This window comes from Corvus hawaiiensis, chromosome Z (genome assembly GCF_020740725.1).
Source record: "Corvus hawaiiensis isolate bCorHaw1 chromosome Z, bCorHaw1.pri.cur, whole genome shotgun sequence".
In the NCBI taxonomy this organism is placed as follows: Eukaryota; Metazoa; Chordata; class Aves; order Passeriformes; family Corvidae; genus Corvus; species Corvus hawaiiensis.
The window spans coordinates 6,909,451-6,931,756 of record NC_063255.1 but is presented as its reverse complement, the minus strand read 5'-3'; positions in this window follow the sequence as shown (position 1 = coordinate 6,931,756).

The following is a 22,306-nucleotide window of genomic DNA, read 5'->3' as shown; positions in this document are numbered from 1 at the left end:
GCATTCAACCGCTCTTATGATCTAAATAATGTCAAGGGCTCAATTGTGCTTCCTTATGTAGAGCTTAAGCACCATAATTTGAGGACATTATTGGCTACATTTCAACATGAAAGGCAGAGAGTCATGAAGGACATGGCAAATGTACTCATGACGACATTGAATGGGTTATAAGTTTGAGTGAAGATTTGTTAATTTAATTTTTGAGACATGCAAGTGTTTGGTGAACAATATGCTTATTTGTATATGCACACATGGTAACTGCGCTTCCACAAGTAGCGAATTTCTTGAATTTGTAGTTTTGTATAGGCCTTATAGAACAATTAGTTCTTCTGTTCAGTAATCAATGCAAGGCAAGCATTAATTCCTCAGGATGTTGATTTGTGCCTTTTAGACAGTGAAAAAATATTCACCTTTCTAAGTCATGGGGCCTTTCCAGAAAGAAAATTCAGACAGATTATCATTTTGGGGGTACACAATTGGTCAGTCCTCTATGATGTTTCAGTATATACCTTCCTTGGCACACTTCTTGAGCAGGCACTGCAATGCACAGAGATGCACAGAGATACCTTGCATAGCACCACTGTGCAGGAAGGTGCTTATTTTAAACTAGAAATACTTTCTTCTTCTGAGCTTTGTTTTGGTCTGGTTTCATGTTGTTGGCTTTGCCCCTAAAGGATAATTTAGGAATACAAGTAATGTACAGAAGATTTGTAGGAAGTAGACTTCAGAAAGCAGCAAGATTCATTATAACAATATCCACTGATATTGAGCATTCACTTCTTAATAATGAAGACTTCAAATCAAACACTACTGACACAATGACACACTTGAATTTAGTGACTTGACTGAACAGAAGATAGGGATCATTTCCTGTATTCTTTTGTCCACTATATTAACTTTGATCTCTATATATGGGCAATTCTCATTACACTACACTTTTCTTAAATATGAACTCTCTACATAAATCATGTATGTATTTTGGGCTATTCACTTTATTTACCACCAGAGAAAAGGGGCTGTTCAGCTGGATATGGATACTTTTATCCTAAAGGAGGTCAAAAAAAACAGTGCTTTCCTCTGTGTATCACAACTGAAATCTTATCACAAATTATTTTTCATTAATCTCAAATCCAAAATATATTGCAGCAGATGTAAAAGCTAAGCTGATATCTTTGATGGATCTCCATTCTTTAATAAAGTACAAAGAGATTTTCATTTTGCATCTCCATACTCGTTCTCAACTTGCAGAGATGAAGTGTTTTTTCCAAGTTTTGAAAGAGGAAAACAGTTGCAAGCATACAACGCACAAGCTGGAACAAAGCTTGGCCAAACTGTGGAGTCCCAGTTTTGGGGCTTTCTTCTTGTGTGCAGCTTTATACAGTGCTAAAAGCAGCAGCAGCAGTGTCAGAATAGCTGTGATTGCTCTGCCATACTGGCTATCACTCCCTGCCTCAGTTCTGGGGCTTGTTTTTGGTACACAGCATATTTTCACTGCAGCTAGGCTATTCCAACCTCTCGATTCAGTCTTTCATCCTAGCTGGCTCAGTGTAGAGGAGGTTCTGCAGGAAAGGCACTGACCAGGGATGGCTTGACCAGAGCTGACTACAAGGCATGGGCATGTATAGTAGACACCCAGTCTGGCTTCTGCAGTGGCATGGAAAGGACAAGAGTACATGCTGTTCCTTCCCAGCATGACCCTTCTGTGTTGTTACTCTTGTCTTCAACCTTCTTCCTCATTCAGCCAAATTCTGTATCCAGCCCTTAATTCTGTCACCCCGTTTCCAAGGTGGGACTTGGAAACCTGATGTTACCTAGGGTAGCCATGGCTAAGACCACAAGTAAAAGTGTGTAGAGCATCAAGCTAGATCAGGCACGGTAGTGAGCAAAATCTTCAGTAAAAGGTGCGGAGATGTGCTAGGAACTACCAAGCACAAGTAAACTGTAGATTTGAAAGGTCTGTAGCTCTGCTGTAAGGTCACAGGCTTCACACAAAGCCTTTCTGCCTCACCTCAGCAAAATCCCAAGTGATGCTCCTTCAGTTTCCAGAGTTTAAACACTTTGAGAGAACATGTCAGTAGCAGCACAATTACGTTGGGATACACTCAAAACAGTTTCCCTCACACCGAGATTTCTAGGAGTGAAAACGGCCCGGGCTGAGGTGAAGTCCATAACATGGAAAACTTCAGCTCAACGTTTAAAATCTGACAAAACTCTCTGCAAACAGAAAATGGATACCTCTGCCAAGTCATGCATCTGAAATAATTAATCCATGGAAAAACAACCTCAGGAGATGCTGGATGTCCATGTAAGAACCAAACAGCCGTTTCAGTACCCAACACGCTATTCCCCTGGGAAAGTAGGAAGAGATTAGGCGAGCAGCCAGAATTCAGGCAGAAACCGCACCAGAGTTAACACACCCTTTCCTGTTTCCTCCCTTTTTCCCGCGGGAGGAGCGGCGCGGGCTGTCTCTGACCAGCAGAGGTCAGGGCGCCCCAGCCCAGCAGCCCCGCCGAGCGCCCGGACACCCCGGACGGGACTGGGGAGCCGGAGCTGCTGGGGCTGGCTAAACACCTCCTCCCCACCCCGCCCCCGAATGTGCCCCCCGCCTGCGCAGGGGCCCCTCTGTCCCTCTGCGGGCCGAGAAGGGGTTAGTTAGTGCTCTGCTTCCTGTCCAAGCGTCTCTGCGGATCACAGTTGAGCCCTACAAAGAGGGGCAATCTCTGCCATGGGGAGCCCCCAAAATCTTGCCAGAGAAGGGAAAGCGAAGTAACTTTTTCAGTGTCATCCAATAGGTTGTTAGAAGAATGTCACGTTTTCTGACCCCACCTTTAGGAAACCACTCTGTTCTTTGTGTCTGAGGGTTTAAGAAAGCTTCAAGACTATTTCTCCAATAATGCTGCATTTGGCTGATGGTACATCTTTACCAGTTTTAGGTCGACAGGCCTCTACTTCAAACATAAATCTGTCACTAATCCAACGTGTAACATGGATGCAGTAGCTCTTTTCCTCTTTCCCACCATCGTCTTGCTGTTCAGGAATATTCCCTTACTGCTACCTTCCTTACATTGGACAGATGTTTGCTGTAAAATCTCTCACCTTATTTGGCTGTACTGTGCACAAAAGCAGAGCAACGCCATCGTTCCCAAGACAATTCATTTATAAGATACAGAATAATATTCTGGGAAGCTGTTGTCAACATGAAAGGAGCACCCTTGCCCTGAATCACTTACATTATAAGCTATTCCTTCCAGTACCTGTTAAATTTCAGGTTATTGCTAACCTATATCTGTTCTGATTTGGGATAAGTTTTGTGCTTTAAATTTCAAGTTAGCCAATCTAATACAGCATTTTCACTGTTAGAAGATTTTTTGTTCCTAATTTTTGATTGTTGATTACTAGGCAAATAAATAATACGTAGAACTTTCTTTTCTTTTACAGTTTGACTGGGTATTCATTTAGATGTACTCACAAAACAGATCATAAAATAGATACCAAGTTACATAAATTGCACCCTATCATAGCTGGACTCTCTCACTATGTATCTACAGAATACACTGATATAATCTGCAAGAAGGGTCTTAAAAAGAAGCAATGTGTTAATTTTTCTATATTTTTCATATTTTATATTCCTAATATAAAGGGTACTAAGAGCAAAGTTATTTAAATGCAGACTTTTCACACTCAGGATGAGATCCAGCCATATAACCTTCAAAGGCCTTGTACAGCTTTTGTGTATTGGAGAGAAAATGAAGAAGAAACTTGATCCTGGTCTATAATTGACTGCAGTGGGAGAAAATACTTGAATCCAGCAGGATCTGTGATCATGTAAAGTGGCAAATAGAGCCTAAGGATTCAGAGATCAATCTGGAGAAACTAGAAACTACAGGATGCTTGTAAAATCGGAAGTGTCTGCCTATTGGAACACAATATCAAGGGGTGTAGGTGGAAAGCAGGCAGTTTCCAAAATGTCTGTCTCTGCTGGGAATGTGCAGGGAACATCATGGTGTAGCTCTGGAGACGATGACCAGCTCGCACCATCTGGGCTCCGCAGATCCTCATGGAGGGTGCTGTGACGCCCAACGTGGTGGCCCAGCATGGGCCTTTGGATGACACATGAGCACAGGCTGTACCTCTTTTTTTGGCAGAAGCCTAGGTGGGAACCCCCAAAGGTGAACATAACGAACAGGAAACAAGAAAACACATGGAATTAATCAGTTCCAGTGAACTGGCATTTTCTCATTAAAATGTGCTCAGTCAGGCCCATGAAGCGGAGAACTGCTGCCCTCCCTAAAATTACATCCTGGTTCTCACATAGCCAGTTTATTCAGGAAATGAAACTGGGTGAGGTATCCTCCCAGCTTCCAGGTGAATTCCTGGTGCTTGTTTACATTTGTGGCAAGTTGGGATGGTTTCTTAACTTCATTGGAAAGCAAGAAGTATCTTTACAATGTTCAGTGACCCATGCTCAAATATGCTTTGCAAAAGCTTAGTTGTGAAAATATCAGTAAGATTTTATGTTGAAAGTAGCAAGTTGTTCTCTCCAATTACACTCTCCTGCAGCTATATCACTTCTTCAGCAGCTGTATCCTTTAAATAAGCTTTTAGCACACTTTCTGCATTCAGAGTTAAATATCCAGGTCAGAGGTTTGCTGGTTTGACCCTTACTTCAGTGAAAAGAGAACATATTTGTGTATTATTAATCCACACATATTTTACTATCAAAATCAATAAAGAAAACAAGATAAACTGTGTGTGCAAAAAAGCTGTATTAATTGTGGTCAGATGGTGACTTGAATTAGTGGAAGTGGACCCAAAAAATACAGCAGTTTGGAAGGAGAACTTCCACAGAAGACCAGAACTTATTTTCCAACAAGTGCAATATATGAAGTAAATTTTAAATGAGGGATCCACAAACTGCTAAGGAAGAAAACATGACTTTGAAGGATCTGCATGATACTAAGAGATATGTTTCAAACAGATTTGAATCTTGGTTTTTAAACTTACTTTTCTTGTTTATTACAATCTTCTTTTCTCCTAAGTTTATGTTAGGCTAATGTGAAAGTAATCCATGCCATATTTCTATTCCAAACAGCAGCATAAACCTGAAACTTCACAGCCAAGGTATCTCATATATCATTGAATCATAGAATTGTGAAGGGAAAGGATCTTGTTGCAGAATATAGTGAGACGGAATAGAGTTGCCTCTAGTGCTGGGGCTGCAGGATGAGGTGGGAGGCAATTATCTCCATTTTCCCATTCTGTAAGCAAACCATTTTCCCAGAATGGCCAAATGTGGAAGTCCTGAGGTTACACCACCTGGGTCAGCAGCTCTGTGGGCACATCTGACTTTGGTTTACAAGGGTATGTTGGGGGAATCCTGCAGCAATTTATTCTCATTTGTGTGGGAAGGAAAACCTCGTATTTCATGACACCAGCATTCTGTCCTTCATTTGTACAAGCCCAGCAGGGTCTACCTGACACTCTGTGCTCTCGAGAATGGCCTTATTTCCAGGACAATCTGCCCTGGGTCTTGGGAGCTGCAGAAGTCCAAACTGCACCCTAAGGCCACTTGGCTTACAGTGGCTTGAGTCTCCCCTGAATGCTCTGGATGCCCTTCAGACTTGTTCACTTAGCCAGGCAACTGTGTCCTCCATGTGCCAGAGTAGGGGCAAGGTGCAATCCAGATTTGCAGCATTCATGGGCAAATGAGCACCTGATGCTTCCTCTGCCCTGCTCTGCGTCACTGTGTTTTATGCCAGACACCAGCACTGGTGGCTTCAGCATGTATCACTATCACGCCTTTATCAGGTCTCTTTGCTTTCATGGCTTCTAACTTTTCCTGTTTTTATTTTAGCCAATACTGGCAAGTGTCAGTCCCGTGTGAGTACATTTATGCGTTAATTATGTTAATGTCACCAAAACATCATTAGCATTGTACTGAACACTTCGTAAATCCCAGGCCTCACTGAGACTGATGGATATTAACTGTTAGTTTGGGGTATTCATCATAGCTGCATTAGTGTCAAACTTGTGCAAAACATGTCGAAGCACAGCCTGTGATTTTACACAGGCCTGTAATAAAGCAATTTCTAATGTTTTTCTGCTATGAGCTCAACTGATATGGTAAAATCTCTTCTGACTGAAAAAGCCCTCAAGAAATGCTTTGTGTTTCCAGATAGGCACCTTCAGCACCAGCCTCAGTGCCTGTAGAGCTCAGCAGAAGTGGCAGTGCTGCCTCTGAGCACTGAGCTGTGCAGTCCCATTGAAACTGTGTTTGTTTTCAAATGTCTGTGCTTAGCAGTTACAGGGCAGTTTGCTTGGAGAAAATAAAACCTAGGAGCTGGCAAATGAAATGTCAGCATCTGAGGTGCTGTTTCTGATAGGACACATCAGTTCTGCTGTATCAGTTGTGCATACTTACAAGCTGGGCTGTTATCTGGAGAGGCAATCTGTTCCTTTAGCTACGATCCTTACTCTTTAGTGGTGAACTGACTTGGCTCCACTTTAAGATAATTGGCAGCATGGCTCCTTTTTATTTTGACCAGAGTTCAAACATCTGTTTCTGACAACTATAGTGAAAGTAAAAATATAATCATATTCACAACCACAAACTGTGTGATGAAAAAGTCACATGAAGTTTTCTCTGCAAGGCACTCAGCCCTGATGTGCTGATTTAACTGCTAAGCTGCACTTACATATACAGCTAAGAGCAAGCCCTCTTGTCATGCATTTGTGCACAAACATCCCACATTGCCTCCTGTAACAACAGCCACATTATGCTTCCTTGCACAAAACCAGCTGTCAGTTTAGATTTCCTTAATCCTGCCAGATTCCAACTCAGCCAGCTAACAACCATTATCTATGGGAAACCCTTCTGCGAAATAAAGCAATGTCCTTACAGAAATGACATGTCATAAAAATTAGTTTGGTCACCAATCCAACAAAATACTTTGTTTAAGTTTGAAAACTACAGGCTGGTGCTATCATGTTCCCTGGTGCTATAGATCTCAGAAATGATGAGCAGGACAGCACAGTAACAGCTCACAGGACCAGATCCTTGCTTGGCCTAATTATATAACACACTGAAACAGTGCAATTGTGTTTTGCAAGTTGCTGCTATGTAGGCAGTGTACACATATGGCACGATACTCTCCAGTATAACCTTTCCAAACTGCATCAGTGTTAACAAAGAATGTGAGCCATGAGGATTTTGATGGCATTACGACGGCTCATTTGAGAGCAACCTGCTCTCACTAGTGGAAGGGTTAAAGGGGACAACTGTTCCCCGTAAGGACATGGTAAAGGTTTTGATGGGCACCTCTGTGGAAGGCTAAGGAGAAGACAAATGGTGGGTGCATACTACAGAGATTCTTCCTGCCTGTGGTAAACAGGAGGCAGAAGACAACCAGGCCGTGTCTCATGATCCTGGACACAGAATACCATATGGATCAGATTGATGAGTGACCGTGACCATCTTCAATGAAGTGGTCTTCAGCCTTCTTAGCCCGCAGTGAACTCTACAAATCCTTTATGCTTCCCCATGCACCTGGCTCACTGGGCAGGAAGAGGGAGGAAGGCTGTGTGCATGCTCAGCCCAAAACCACCATACCTTGCCAGGTGAGAAAGGAACCTGTCTCTAACTCAAGTCAAGCTGTTCAAGTGTGATGCTACTGCCAGGTCTATAAACACACGACACTTTGAAAGGTTTGCAGCTTCTCAGCACACCGACTGGTGAAAGCTGAACATTTTCTCCAAGTTTTTCTGTTTTGTCATTGTTTTTGTGCATTTGCATCATAAATAGTTAGAGAGTTGCTAACCACAGTCAATTTAAAGCCAGGAGTCCAAGATATCAGTTGATTGTCTTAAAAAAAAAAAAAATACAAAGGTGGGATATTTTAGTTATATTGTAGGTGTCATTAAAAGCAGTTAAGGCAATGTTTTCCCTCAACAGCAATAAGAGAGAAATCTCTTTTTGTTTGCAATTAAAGCTTAGACCTTTATCTGTTTACAAGATTTGGCATCAGGGACTTTTTAGAAATAAAATCATGATGTACAATTGGACTAATGATAAAATACCAAGATCTGCCAATCCACACATAAACTGATAATCCTTTTACATCCTGATCATCAAAGACTGTAAAGTTTCTAGTGTGTCGAATGTGAATTTCTTCATGACTCTTCAAGCCATGCACCAGATCTGGTTTTCAGTTCACAAAGTAGAGTACATCCCACAGCTGTGCTGTAACCACACAAATGAAAACATGAACTTCCTTTTTTGGGAGTAATATCATGGCTTTTTGAAGATAGCTTTCATGTGGATAAGAGAGAGGGGCTAGTATCTCTTCCAATAAATGCAGTAACCAGCATTTTATGAGCTTTTTAATATTTTTCTTTTCTAAGTGAAAATTATGCTTCTTTATTAATAGTTATTTCCAACCTAATTATTTTGGTTCTATTGAGTTCAAACAGCTATTTAGAGTGGAAAAAACCCAAAACCACTGTGGCCTGTTCCCTGTAGGTTGATGGAGACCTCTAGGCAATCAAAATAATCAGAGCACTGTCTCAGGGTCAGCCTGATCCCTGAGGAGATCTCTGCAGAAGCTGTAGCTGAGCTCTTCACATCATGTTTGAAAGCTGTGCATGTTTTATGTAAAAGCTGACAAGTGCAAGCATGCAAGAATCCAAAGCATGCCAGAAAGGTGTTTTAACAGAACAGCAGTGCAAACCTGTTTTCAAAATTCAGTATTAAATCACATGTAGCAACTGTATTTTTGGAAACAGGAAAAAAAAAAAAAAAAGAAAGAAACTCCACACCCAAAAAAAGTTCCCCCAAGCATTGTTTCTAGACTGAGAGCAAACAACAAAAGGATGGTTTCTTGCTAAAATGGTGAAAGAAAAGCTGAGGATACAAATCTGTTTCTGTTAGAGACCTCTTACGTGATTTTATGGTAATGTCTGTGCTTATATTTCTTTCTTATTCTACTAAAGGGAGACAGTGGTACACCCCTTCTGGACCCCTTTATCTGTCCAGTCGATTTAGACTTAAGTGCTTAGTGGCAGACACTCTCTCCTCAGTGGCAGAGCAGCATCCTGCACAATGAAACCCTAATCTCTTCCAAAGCCCAGAGATGCTGTGATAGCAGCAGTAAGAATGAAGCAGAATGTACAGCATTTAAAGGCAGTAGGAGAACATGGTTAGGCAAGATCACCTCAGACTAAACCATTCTGACTGAGTAATTACAGAGTGATGATGGGTGAGCAGTATACATTGTCTGACTGTTTTCAAAGCAAAGATGGCTTTAGAAATCCCACTGCTTATGGGCATTGGCAGGGCCCCTGCATCCACTCTGATGGATGAAAGACTTCAAATTCCTATACATGGTTCTTAAAACCTCAGTGTGTGCATACATTATGACAGAAAGTCTGTGAGAGTTGTTGAATTTTCAGTTGAACACTCAAATGCCAAGAAACAGCAGCAGAACTGTAATTCAGCCCCTGTCCTGTGTGCCATGGTTGTGTCTGAGCACTACTATTTTGTGGTATAGTCCCTCCCTCGTTAGTGCAGATGTTGCATAGTGGTTGAGTAGTGCTAATTACAGCTGCTGCCATAGGAAGGTTTTTGGAAAGAGTGCCTTTACTGCCACTCCATGCTAGGGTCAAGCCTACCACAGTTCAGAAATAAAGGCCCTCCCTGTTGGGAAGTTTAGGGAAAGGGACACAGACCTAGCAACCCTGATTATTTTGGAGAACTCTTTTATAAAAAGGCCAGGCATGAAGGGAAAGGCAGTGCTGGATGTGAAAGAAGGTAAGGAGCTCTGGTGTCTGGAGATATCCAGTGGGTAAAGAAGCCTGTTGGGAGATTGAGCCTGAAGGGCCTGGTTCCACCATCCCATAAGACGCACCATCACTTCTGAAAGCTTGTGATGGTCAGGACAAGAGGCGCAGGAGAGAAGAGATGGCCTCATGCTGACGGTGATTTAAATACTGCCCTGGAGAATTGGATTTTGTCCACGATCATGCTGCAGCATTTTAATTGCTGGGAAAACCACTTAAAACATGTGGAAACTCTGTAGGTTCCTCTTTCTTTCTGTTTCCTGAGACAGCTGTGTCTAATTTGCAGGAGACCGTAGAAGATGCTGTGGCAACTCAAGGCAGTGGAGCTGCCACTGTGCCTGCAGCTCGCTGTCCGCAGCGCACATCACTGTGCTGCAGTGCCCCAACCATGAGCAAGAGATCCGCCCCTTTCTCACAGTGTGGCAGGGGTGAATGACTCAACACTTGTGTGTTGAGATGAAGGTGTGAGTGCCACAGCAGTGAATTAGTGAGCCTGTTGTCAGAATAGCACTTGGACACTATGCCAGGGACTCCTCTGCACCACAGGGCCACACACTGTCAGCAGTGAGATGTAACACAGCCATTCATTCTACAAGCCTGGTCCTTCCTCTGCACTGAATGGGCATGGGGACCCCACAGGGACCAGTCACTTCAACGTTCTCCTATGTGTGTCTGGCACACACATAGACCACACAGAGACCAATGACTCTGCCTTCTGGGTGCTTTCCTTTGCCATTTGGTTATTTATAATCTGGTCCATAATAAAATACAAACTCATTTTCTGGTATGAGAATTATTACTGCTTCAGAGACATTTTGGGGTTATGCAGTGTAAAGAAGTGCTTTAGTCCCATGCAGAGTGCATTAGATTGATGTTCAGAGAGTGCAGGCTCTTGCTTGCATTTCTGTGGTCAGATTATTTCTCTATCACCTCTCCGTACATCTGCTTTCCCATATGGAAAGCATTGTAACAGTCTTGAAATTACTTGGTTTGTGGTTGCAGGGCCTGTTTTAATGACATGTATTAAAATACCTGTCAATTCCTGCTCATGTCCCAATGGACTTGACCAGATTGGATTTCCATAGCAACAAGCCAAAGAAGCTGAAAGTAGATCTATAGAGATGGGACACTGAAAAAGCCCTAGAAGCTCAGAGTGGCCTATTCTATTCAAGAAACACTCTATTTTCTTGCAAAACCAAGCAGGTAGTACTATGCAATTTGGGCAAAGGGTGCTTGTAGCTAATCCAGCTCAGAACAAATGGAACTAGAAAATTGAAAAGTTGGTTTTGCTTTCTTTTTTCCACCTAAGACTCTTGCGTTGAAAGGTTTGTCTAAATACTAAAAAAGCAGGAATGTTATGAATAGTAATAAAGAAGCTTAATTTCATGGAAACAGAATACAGCAGTGTGGGTAAGAACAATGTTAGGCAAATAGCTGTTGATTTTTCTTGTGAGTTTAAGCACCTTCAAAGCCCTGAATGGGCTGGTCAGGAGCCAAAAAAATGACACTCTGTGACAAGTGAGGAGAGCAAAACTAGCCAGGGGTGTGGGACAGGTCTGCTTTGCTTCTGCTGACAGAATGGAAAGATCTATTTTATGAAGTGCTCTAATACTGACTGTTGGTTTATTTTTCCCTCTTCATTCATGGCAGGGGTGTGTCCCTCATCTCCCTTGACATCAGTGTGGCAGTGTTATGCACACCCCAAGGATACTCTTTGTCTCCCAGCTGATGGAACTTCTGCTCACTGTGGTCAGTGTCATTGGCAAAAGCGCAGCCTATTGCTTTAGGGAGCATAGGGAATTTAGAATTATTCAAATTTTGCAAGCAAAGAAGCTGAATTTTAAGCAAGCATTTCCTGTACAGACTTCTAATATTTTTTTCCTTTATGCTTGCATTTCTCTAAAAGTATTGCATGTGGCCACAGTAGCAATTGGCCCTACTTATTTTGCAACTTTGTCTGGAAAGTTACATGAGTAAGATAGCTTGGAAGTTTTGCACTTGAGAGCAACCAGACCTAGCTCTCTTTTACACTTGCAAGTCTCAACGGGCAATTTTACGTGTATCAGTTCACTTTGTAAAGATTTCACCTCAGTTAATGTTTCTTTTATTTTTTAACTCTACAGCTTAAAAAAGAGGAAGGATTTCTTACAGAGGTTACTGATGTAACAGGAGAATAGCAACTGCAGGAAAGTTTTTTGCTGATTGATTTGTAGTAGAAAAGCAAGCAAGAAAGACAACATATAAAAACATCCTATACTGACGATGTATCACTATGAATGGAAGAAGAGGTGGCATCTGGGAAGAGAAATTAATGTCTTCTTGCTGTGATCTTCTTCCCATAAAGCTGCAGTTTCATAGGGTCTTCACGGTAGAGATGTTTGCATCAGTATTTCTCAGATTTCTTGGTTTGGATTGGACCTGTGTTAGGGGGTGATTGGTCTGAGCTGGTTTTAAAAATCTGGAAGTTTGTCTCTAAAAGCAATTCAGATGAAGAAAAAACTTTTGTCTTGAATTGTCTCTGTGGCAGGAGTTTTTTTCCTAGTTACTTTGCTTGACTCCAGAAACTAGCCACTAGAACACTGCCACTGTTCTCATTGACCAGCTTCTGCCACTGAGCAGCTTTCTGATGAATTTCAGGACATGTCAAAAAAACTGAAAGAAAGACAAACTCTTTGGGTATCCAAGCTTTTTAATGGTTACTCAAATTGGTCTTCTTGTATAACATAAAAATCCTATATGTTGTATAGGTGCATATGTTTATTTTATCCAACTCCTTTGTGGGTGATACAGTAGTTGTGCTCTCTCTCAGGAGCTTGCTAAGCTAATGGGAAACAGACACTGGACCGGATATTAGATGCACTGATGTCTACACTTGGACACTGCACTGTGGCTCAACGACCTGTTGCAAAATTTGTAACCTTTCATTTTTGCTTCCTTTTCTCTTTTGTTTGTCTTTAGATTATTTTAGCCTTGTCCCGTCCCTGTACCACACATACCACAAAAGTCCAGGCTTGCTCAGGGTTTTGAGTAGTAACAAAACACAGAGATTAACTAACCACTGTGGCTATTTGGGGACTATACATTTTGTTTAAACAGGAACTGACACACATTTAAGTTTAACAGGAGATTCCGGTTCTGACTAAGTTTCCTGTGAATTCTCCCTTATGCTGCATTCCTATATGCCAGGAGCCTCCCCAGGGAAAGCATTTTCCCCCTGACAGTTGCTTCTTTTTTGGGGTTTCTATATGCATCAATGGTATGTGAGGTATTACAGATTTCACTCCCTGAAGATGATGGGATCTAACTTGGGGAGTCTATATATTCACACAACAAGGATCAGTCTCAGATATTTTCAGTTCTCCTAACTCTGCTTTTGTTGTAGGTATACAGTATACTCATAGGGCATGAGGGGCCTGGAGGCTGAAAAAGGTCCTACACCCAGGCATGATCCCAGCTGTTAACTGGTGTGCAGGTCCTGCTCACCATTTGGTCACCACTGCAGGAGCAGCAGCCACTCTTCCAGTGGCACAGGCTTTCAGTTCACTTACTTTAATGCACATTCCCACCCCTTGGTAGTCAGCAGAAAGCCTGTATTTTTTATTCACTAATCTGGGAATCTACACACAGAGTAAGTGCAGTTAACTAAAAGAAGCTGGCAAGCAGGAGTTTGTGGGGAGAGGTTCACAGGAGTGTAACTCCTGGCTGGTGCTGCCCAGAGTGATGAGGATGGGGCAGAATCAAGCTGAGCTGCTGTGGTCCGTCCTCTCTTTTGTAGTGCCATACAGCTGCACATCCAGTCCTGCAAGCTGTGTGTGTGCTCCTATCACAGGTTTAGCTATTATTTAGCTACATTCTTAGCCATTTCCTCAGCTTTGACGCTACCAGGCAGGCTGGGAGTCATCTCAGCCAGAGCTGAGGACAGCTCAGGAACCTTCCCCAAGTTGCCTTTTTGGGGCTCAATGCCATTCCCCAGCCATTCTCTGCCCACTCCCACGGTTTCCCCCAGAACTTTATTGCTGGTTCATGAAAGCAGGCTCCAGAAATTCACAAAAGCAACTTAAAAACCATAAGATTATACTGAGTTATAAGCCATGGGATTTTTAATAAGCTTTTGGGGTTTTAGCTTTTGCCTTGAAACTACAAGGACCAAATATTTATTTTGTCTTAAATATATGCTATGGTTCCCACATAATCATACACAGACACAGGCCAGGCACCAGAAAGCAGATGTGGGAGCAACCAGAAATTGAGGGCAGTGCAATTAATGTCGGCCAACAGGGTCCCTTTCCTGTAACAATTATCATGTTGATGAGACTTGTAGCCTTATGAAGGTAACATTGTGAGACAAACAGATCACACATGCAGACGAGATGGATTGACTAGCTATGTGAGTCTGTCTGGGCAATATGTGCTTTAGTCATGGAGTCATAGAATTCTTTAAGTTGGAAAAGATCTTTAAGATCATCAAGGCCAATCTTTAACCCAGCCCTGTGAAGTCCACCCCTAAATCATGTCCCACATCTACTTGTCTTTTAAATACCTCCAGGGATGGTGACTCATCCACTTCCCTGGGTAGCCTGTTCCAGTGCTTGATAATATGACAAAAGACAGAATTGCTGTGGGAAAGCTGAAGAATATAGAAGGAAAGGCACACCACTGGAATATATTCAGGGAAATAGTGGATAATCACTAAGCATCAGCTCCCAGGATGATGTTATTCCTAGCTCTATGAAACTATGACTCCGGCAACTTTAAAATAAACATTGGCCATTACAAGACTCATGATAAAGTCATGAGAGTTGGCTACATTATCAGCCCCCATCCCCTCTGGTGTGCCTCTGGTGTCAGGGTCTCCAGTGTGTGTGTGTGTGTGTGTGTGTGAGGGAATGTGTGATTTCTACAGAGGGGCTGGTGTGCTCAGTGGGTTTCCCAGGGACTTGTGGCTCCTTCCTTGGGTCTGCTTGCCTTGGAGGGGCAGTGCATAAGGATGAACCTCTCTGTAGCACTCTGATCACCTCAGGTCTTTGACTTTCCTGTTAATGGAAGTGCACTCTAGGATCGGACATGTGTTATCCTGCTTGACTGTAAAGACAGAGAACATAGTAGGACTCACAATTCCATCATAACCTTTGCTGAGCCCAGCCAGTGGGGTTGCCCTCTTTCAGTGTCTGAAGGCAATGGTGAAAGGTCTGTGCACATACCCAAACGATGCATGATTTTCTTGGAACCATAAAGCAGGACAAATGCATCTGATTAGGATGCACCACTGCTACAGAAATCCAGGTTACAAGAAGGTGCCAGTCACAGCAGACTTTGTAGTGTTTCAGCAGTGTGGGGGAGGGAGATGGATAAAACACACCTCAGAGCTGGTAGTTTGAAGAAACTAACCAAATCTGCAGCTCACACTACTGCAGTTTGCAGTCTGCTTCCTCCTGAGGCTTTAGCATTGCCTTTCATTTGAAAATGTTTATGCATCAACACTCTGTATTACGCCTCAGTCAAACAGAAGGGTTGCGTGTCTCGTTCCTGTCCCTGGGGTGTGAAGCTACAGGTTTTAAATGCTTGCCTTCGCATTCCTTGCAGAGAGATGTATGCTGCCTTCATTTAATGAGACTTTGAGATATTTTTGAGTCTCTTCTGAGCTCTGGCAGAGGAAGCTTGCTGACAGTGTTTGTCTCTCTGGGGCAAAAATATCAGCAATATTACAGAACTCATTAAAATCTTGGCTGTGTTACTCCATTTTCCTATTACACTCAGGGTTAATATAGTGTGCAATTTCTCTTTAAAAAGTCCATGGATATTTCTAAAGTGGTAAAACTGTGCAGGCATGCACAGAGAAGACAGGCTGTCATGGAGCTTTAGTGGTGCCAGCCAGGGGCAGGTATTGAAGTTCATCTTGATGGCAAAGAGTGCAGCAAGCCAAAATTGTGCTTCCTGGGAGAGGGGTCACAAGGCAACTGCATGAATAAAGTGGAATGGAAAGTGTCAGGAGGAACACAAATGAGAAAGAGCAAAATGGAGGAAGAGGACAAATACAGAGACAGAGCCAAATGTAGAAAATGTAGAAACACCATTAAGGGACACTGAAAGAAAAGTACAAGGGCTCAGATATAAGATTCACATCCCCATTTTAATATTGGCTGTTTTCCAAGGTCTCTATCTGCTACAGGGGAGGTCTAGGCAGTTATCACAGATCCAACATCTAGCCTCCAAATGGTTCATTACTTCTCAAGGAAGGGCAGTGGCACTTGGGAGCAAATTTCAAAGCTGCTCAGCCAGTTGCTCAGCCTCTTCCACATGAAAGAGCTTAGCTTTATGGCACTTGGTAACTTGAAATCACTCTCAGTCAGGCTGCAATACTGCGATGTGTAAGTGTTGCTGACCTTTGAAAAATGTTCAGTTTTCAGGTAGAGCACTACAGGGTGCTGTGAGCCCACCTGCTGTTGCCTCATAGCTCAGCCTCTGTCAGATAGGGAACATGAATGTCAGGCACAGCACGGCTCCTGCCTTTCTTTACTGAGAAACAGAGCAGGAATAAATTCTCTTTTACCTGGATTAGTTTCACCATAATGCATTATTAATTTATAGTAATTATATGTAAAACACACACATACGCGCGCGCGCACACACTATATGGTATATAATATATAATACATCCTTATATTATGTACATATAAATAGGATCTATAGATTTCAGGGGATGGTTTCAGGGGAGACCTAGATCTCTACAACTGCCTGCCTGAAAGGATGATGTAGCAAGGTGAGGCTTGGCCCCTTCTCTTAGGCAGCAAGTGATAGGATAAGAGGAAGTGGCCTCAAGCTGTGGCAGATGAGGTTTGGATTGGACAGAATCAAAAAGAGTTTTTTCACTAAAAGAGTGGTGAAGCATCGAAATGGTTTGTCCACAGAAGTTCTGGAGTCACCATCCCTGGAAGTGTTCAAGAAATGGCAGGACATGGGGCACTTAGTACTGTGGTCTAGTTGACAAGGTGGTTATGAAACGTTGGAGTCAATGGTCCTGGAGGTCTTTTGCAACCTTAATGTTTCTGTGATTCTATGATTTGTATGTATTACTCATGAGAAGCCTTGATTTTTAAAGTTCATTGTGAATTCTGCTTACTCTTCTGTTAGTAGGGGACATGACTTATTGATGAAAATGGAAAACAAAAATATGTGAAAGATACCAACATGTTAAAGTGTTGATCTTTTCAGCTTCTGGAGTCCCAAGAGATGAAAAATTCTGTGTAGCTGCAAAAGCCTCTCTGAGTGGTCCCGAGCAATATTTACAGCAAGCAGGTTTGCTTAACAGAATATAAAATGAGGATGAGCATAGGGAGAAAACTATGGAAAGTCTGTGGTTTGTAATTTGTCCCAAATAAAGAACACGTTAGGACTTAAAGCATAGGGGAAAGAGCTACTAGGACAGTTAAGATTCCACCTCTCTACTGTCACTTCTGGGCAAAGTAGGAGTCTCTGAAGTTGCTCTCTTGTCACACATGGCATATTGCTCTGTCTCAAGGGCATAACAAGTCAAGAGACAGGAACTTCTTGATCCTGAAATGTAAGAGAGCCTCTTGCAGTGTTAAGAATGCAGCCAGGGAAAATCACTTGATATAATTTGACACAAGAAATAACACAGAAACAGAAACCATATTTGCAAAAAGCCTATGGTATTTCCATTCATAAGGAGTATTAATCACAGACACAGTCTGCTGACAAGTCAAAACTAAATAAAAATCAGTTGAAACTCTAGTCAAACAAGTCCAAAGAAACACAGTTGTCAGTACTGTTGGAGATAGACCAGTTTGTCAAACATGAGGAGTGTCCCCAGGGAGGGCAGACCACAGGGCAGCCACGCTGGCTGCTGACTTGCAGAGAAGCAGGAAGCCTCTTCCTGCCCCCTAAGACAGCTCTGCCCTTCTCAAGGAGCTTTCTCCCTTAGTGGAGGGATGCTGATTGTGGCAAAGACACTCATGGCCAAGTGGTAAAGCTTTATGGGCAAAACATTCTTGACGGCATCCAGAAGAAAGCAAGGAGAACAAAGCAGAAGTGCACGATAAAGGGATGCCCACTCCTGGTGGGAGCTTGAAAAGTTATGATAGAAGAGGAAGACACTGCAGAAGTTACTCAAGTTTAAACTTGTGCCCTAAATTATAAGATGGGTGAGATATTTTGCAGATGCAGCTGCAGTTAAGGAGAGAACAGAAGTCAGAATTTCCTGGAGTTGCAGCCCCCAGTGCAGCCCAAGCCCTCTGTGGTGTGCAGGGGCAGTAATGTTAGGCATGCTCCAGTGCAGCTGTGCCCAGCCCAGAGTCACAGCACACATCATGCCTTACACAGCCCTGTGCTGTGGTCAGGTGGAAGTGCTCATGTGTGGGGGTGGGTTCAGCACTCACACTTAGAGGGGTTTGCTCTGATGTGACTGCACTTTTGCACTGTTTTACACAGCTGCATGCTGCTTGGTGGCGTTCGCTATTAATCATGAAGAAAATACTTTTTGGAATTAAAAAATGATATTATTTGGAGCATGATCACATAGAACATGGACAGACACAACCTGGATAACATGGAATGCAGTGTTCTGTTTATTACAGTGGGGTTTTATATGTATTCAGAGGCTGTCCCATTCTCATTCTAAATGAGCACAGAATTTGACCAGAGAAGTAACTGTCCTCTCAAGCCAAAGTCAAGTCAGGCCTCTGACCACATATTTTAGATTTTAAGTGCTCCACTGTAAATCTTCCAAGCCTAAACAGAAACTGAGAAATCACATAACAAATAATGAAATATTAATGCACATTACGTATTTTCTTCAGAGAAAGAAGATCTAATAAAGTGATGCTAATAGTTGAATTATATTGGGTTTTGACTTAACAAATGCCCTGTAGTGGATGAATGTAACTACCATAATGCCTTCTTCTGTTCATTTATTTTTCAGAATAAAATACTAGCAAAGCAGAGTGCCAATGATCCAATGCATCATCTGATGCATTTAATCCCAGGCAAAAATCCAGGAGACCATTTAGGACACAACGGATGAGCCTTGTTCGTATTATAGATCTTTGAGAATGTGCAAATATCTAGTTGAGTAGTGTACTTTAAAGTTTTGTTAATAGAAAAATTGATTTAAAAGGAAAAATCTTTAATCTGGTGAAAGTTGAGTTCTATATTTGAATCAAAATTGAAAACCAGGTCTAGCTCTGAGTAACAAATTATCTCATCTGTCCATTAAAATACCTCTGTAAGCAAGGCAGGGTAAATAAGAGATCCAGCATCTATATGAATAAAGACCTTTTCTTTGTTGAGCCATTTGTTTTGTAACATGGGGAAAATTAATCAAATTTCAGCATGAATATGATACAACTGTACTGGCAAGACAGTACCAACAATGAAGCCATCAATACTTTCAAAATTAGGTAATAGAAAGGAAAATGGGGCTGGTGTGTTGGGATTCCAGCAAACCTTCTGAACATGACATTGCATATCAGAAAAAAATGCTTCCTTGCAGCTCACACCCAGGTGATGGCTCTGAGGCAGGTGATGGTATGGGGTTGTCCAGTGTTGAAGAGGACTGTTGGGGATGCAGGAATGATGTGCAGCACTGCAGTCAGCAGAGACAAGACTGCCAAGTTCCTGTGTAAAGCAAACAGAAAACTCGTCCTGTTCCCCTTTCTTCTCTGCGACTGCTTCCTATTTTTAATCTGGGTTTTGTTGCTGACTATAACAGAATAATAACCTGAAATGACAAAATTCCTCACCCGATGGGTATGTGCAAGCTTTGTAAAGCTGCTTAGGTCCCTACTTCCTTCTCATATGTGTGGAGTGAGGTGCCCGAATGCCTCTTATCAGAACCCAAAGTTTTCTCTTGCTGTTTTCATGGTCTCTCTTCCCTGGTTACCCCAGGCAATCTCCTTGTGTACCCCAAAAGAGGGGCTTGGACAAGATGACAAGGGCTTTTGGCTCATTCCAGATGGGCTGACCTCGTGGGCACAGCAGGTGCCTCATCACCAGTCCTCCAGAGCCACTGTCTGCTGCTCCCCTGCAGGAGGTGTGTGCCTGGAAGGGACCCTGCAGCTGGACACGTGGGTGTCTCCAAAGTGTCTGCCAGTGCACCTCTTGCCTGTTATGTGTGATGAAGGATTTGCAGCAGTGCTGGGTGCTTGTTGACTGTGAGGCAGTTGCCTGTGCACTCATGGCACAGGTTTTAAAGGAAACACCCTTTCCTCCAATTTAATGAGTTATCTTTATTTTGCTGATTGTCATTGTGAAGCCTAGCCAGTTATTTGCTCTTTGTGTACAGTTTGTTTTGGTCATCTCCTAGGCCCTGTGATATAACAGCCTGTCATACGAAATGTAAACACAATAATGCAGCTGTAGCTGCAAATTAGGGAAATTAGTGAGAAACCAGTTCTCTCTTACACTGTGCTTCACTTGAAATCCAACCTGCACTGAGCAAGGTTTGCTTGGGAGACCATATGCAATTGCTTCTTCCCACAGTGGAAGGCGGCAGTGTGGTGTTCAGTCAGCCATTTCCATGCACAGAAACCTTGCACAGCCCTGTTTGTCCCCTCTCCCAGGAGGGAAGGCTGGTGCCCTCCCCGCTGGTCGCTCTTGTTTGCTTAGCTTGGTCTCTGGGTGGTATTCCCTCTGCTAATTCCAGCTGAAGTCACCTCCTGAGCTGACAAAGCTGGCCAGTGAACTGCCCTGCCCAGGCTGCTGTCATTGCTCATCCCTCTTGCCAGAAAAATACTTTTTTTTTTTAATTTTCAGATTTGGCCAACCAATAAGTAAAAACTTTGTCTCCCAAGCAGAGGTGAGGTCATGCAGATACTGAGCAGAGCTGGGAGTCTGAATGAGCCAGTTATGTCAGCCAGTTAATAACTTCACTGTTGTCATTTATTTGTCATTCATCCAGAAGAATCCAAAAGTGCTTTGCATTCTTTACAATCAGATTGCAAGCTCTTCTTGCTTCACACCCCACCGAGAGCCCGTCACCCTTTGGGAGCAGTGCAGAGCTCCTCGGTGGTGCCCTGCCACTCCGCAATGAGGTGAAGACTCAGCGGGGGTAACTGCAGTAGCCAAAAAGTTTGGTGGTCTGCCCAGGTGGCCACTTGAAAATTGTTCTGCAGCCTTGAGCTAAAGCTTCCCACCAGAACAGAGCACTGTGTTTATGGACCATGGTGTCAGGGCTACCACACCTATGGGACACAGCCCTCTGATGCTGCCAGGGACCCTGACCTGCACTGCTTGGGCTTCTCAGTAATGTGGGCATGTGGTTGGAGACTTGGCTGTTTCTCAGTGATATTATAGAAAACCTTACATAGAAATTCTGCACCCAGAATCACTTCCTTCTCTTGTTAAATAAGGCAAATATCTCTGGGTGGGATGTCTCAGAAATAGTTTGCATAGAGGAATTAATTCAGCTTAGCATGGTGCTTTGAGAGAGGCTCAGAAAGAAATAGAGCATGCCCTGCCATGGCATATGTTACTTCCCTGCATTGAGAGAAGCTGCATGAGTGAGTACACGGTAGAGTAACCTCCCAGCTCAAATCCCATCACGTAGCTGTTCAATAAATTTTTTGTCCCTCCCTTCTGGCACATTTGCACCAGGAATGGACTGCAATATTTTCAGATGTGTTGGCAGTCCAAGCCCATGCTTCTTTTTAACATTTGACTAAATATAGTCTTTTCTATGACACACACTCTTTGGGGTTTTGTTGGTTTTTTCCTCTCTCTGAACGGCTTATTTAGTGAAACAAAGTAGTGAACTCTTGTCTGAAGTTTTCACACTGCTTGTTGTTTCCATGTAAGCAGGGAAACTGTTCAGTACAGCTCATGGGACATTTGTGTATGGGTTTCGAAGCAGTGTGTTCTGACAGTAGAGGGCTTGTGTTCCTTAGAGCTTTCTCAGGCCTGGGAGGAGAAAGGATGCTAAAGGGAGGAGGAGGGACATGCTGTTTTCCCCTGCACTCTCTGAGGTCGGGCTGACCACTCTGGGCCAGCTTCCTGTCCAGCAAAGAGCCCTTCTTTGACACGGTCACTGACCCATCTTAGCTTTTCTCATGTCCTCACACATGTTCCAGATCACTACTGTGTTTTTTCCCCCCTCCTTATCCCTGGGAAACTCTCTGATGCTCCAGCACCCATTCCAGCTCTCACAAGTTTTCTTGCAATCCTCTCATCAAGGCGCCCATCCTGTCACTGCCTCCAAAAGCAGTTTCAATCACACTGCTGTGAAGTCCTTAGTCTGAAATTCCTAAATGCTTTAACAGTTGAAGTTTCCCCCCCACTCCTATTAAATTAAGTGTAACTTGTCAGTGTAAATACCCCTAGATAACAGAACTCAGAGGTGTGAGGTGCCTGCATTTCTGCAGTTTATGGAAGGCAAGTCCAAGTCCTCTGTAATCTGGGACAAAATATCCAGAAGCCTTCAAGCAAGTTTGGAAACCACCTGCTCACACTTTTCCTAATG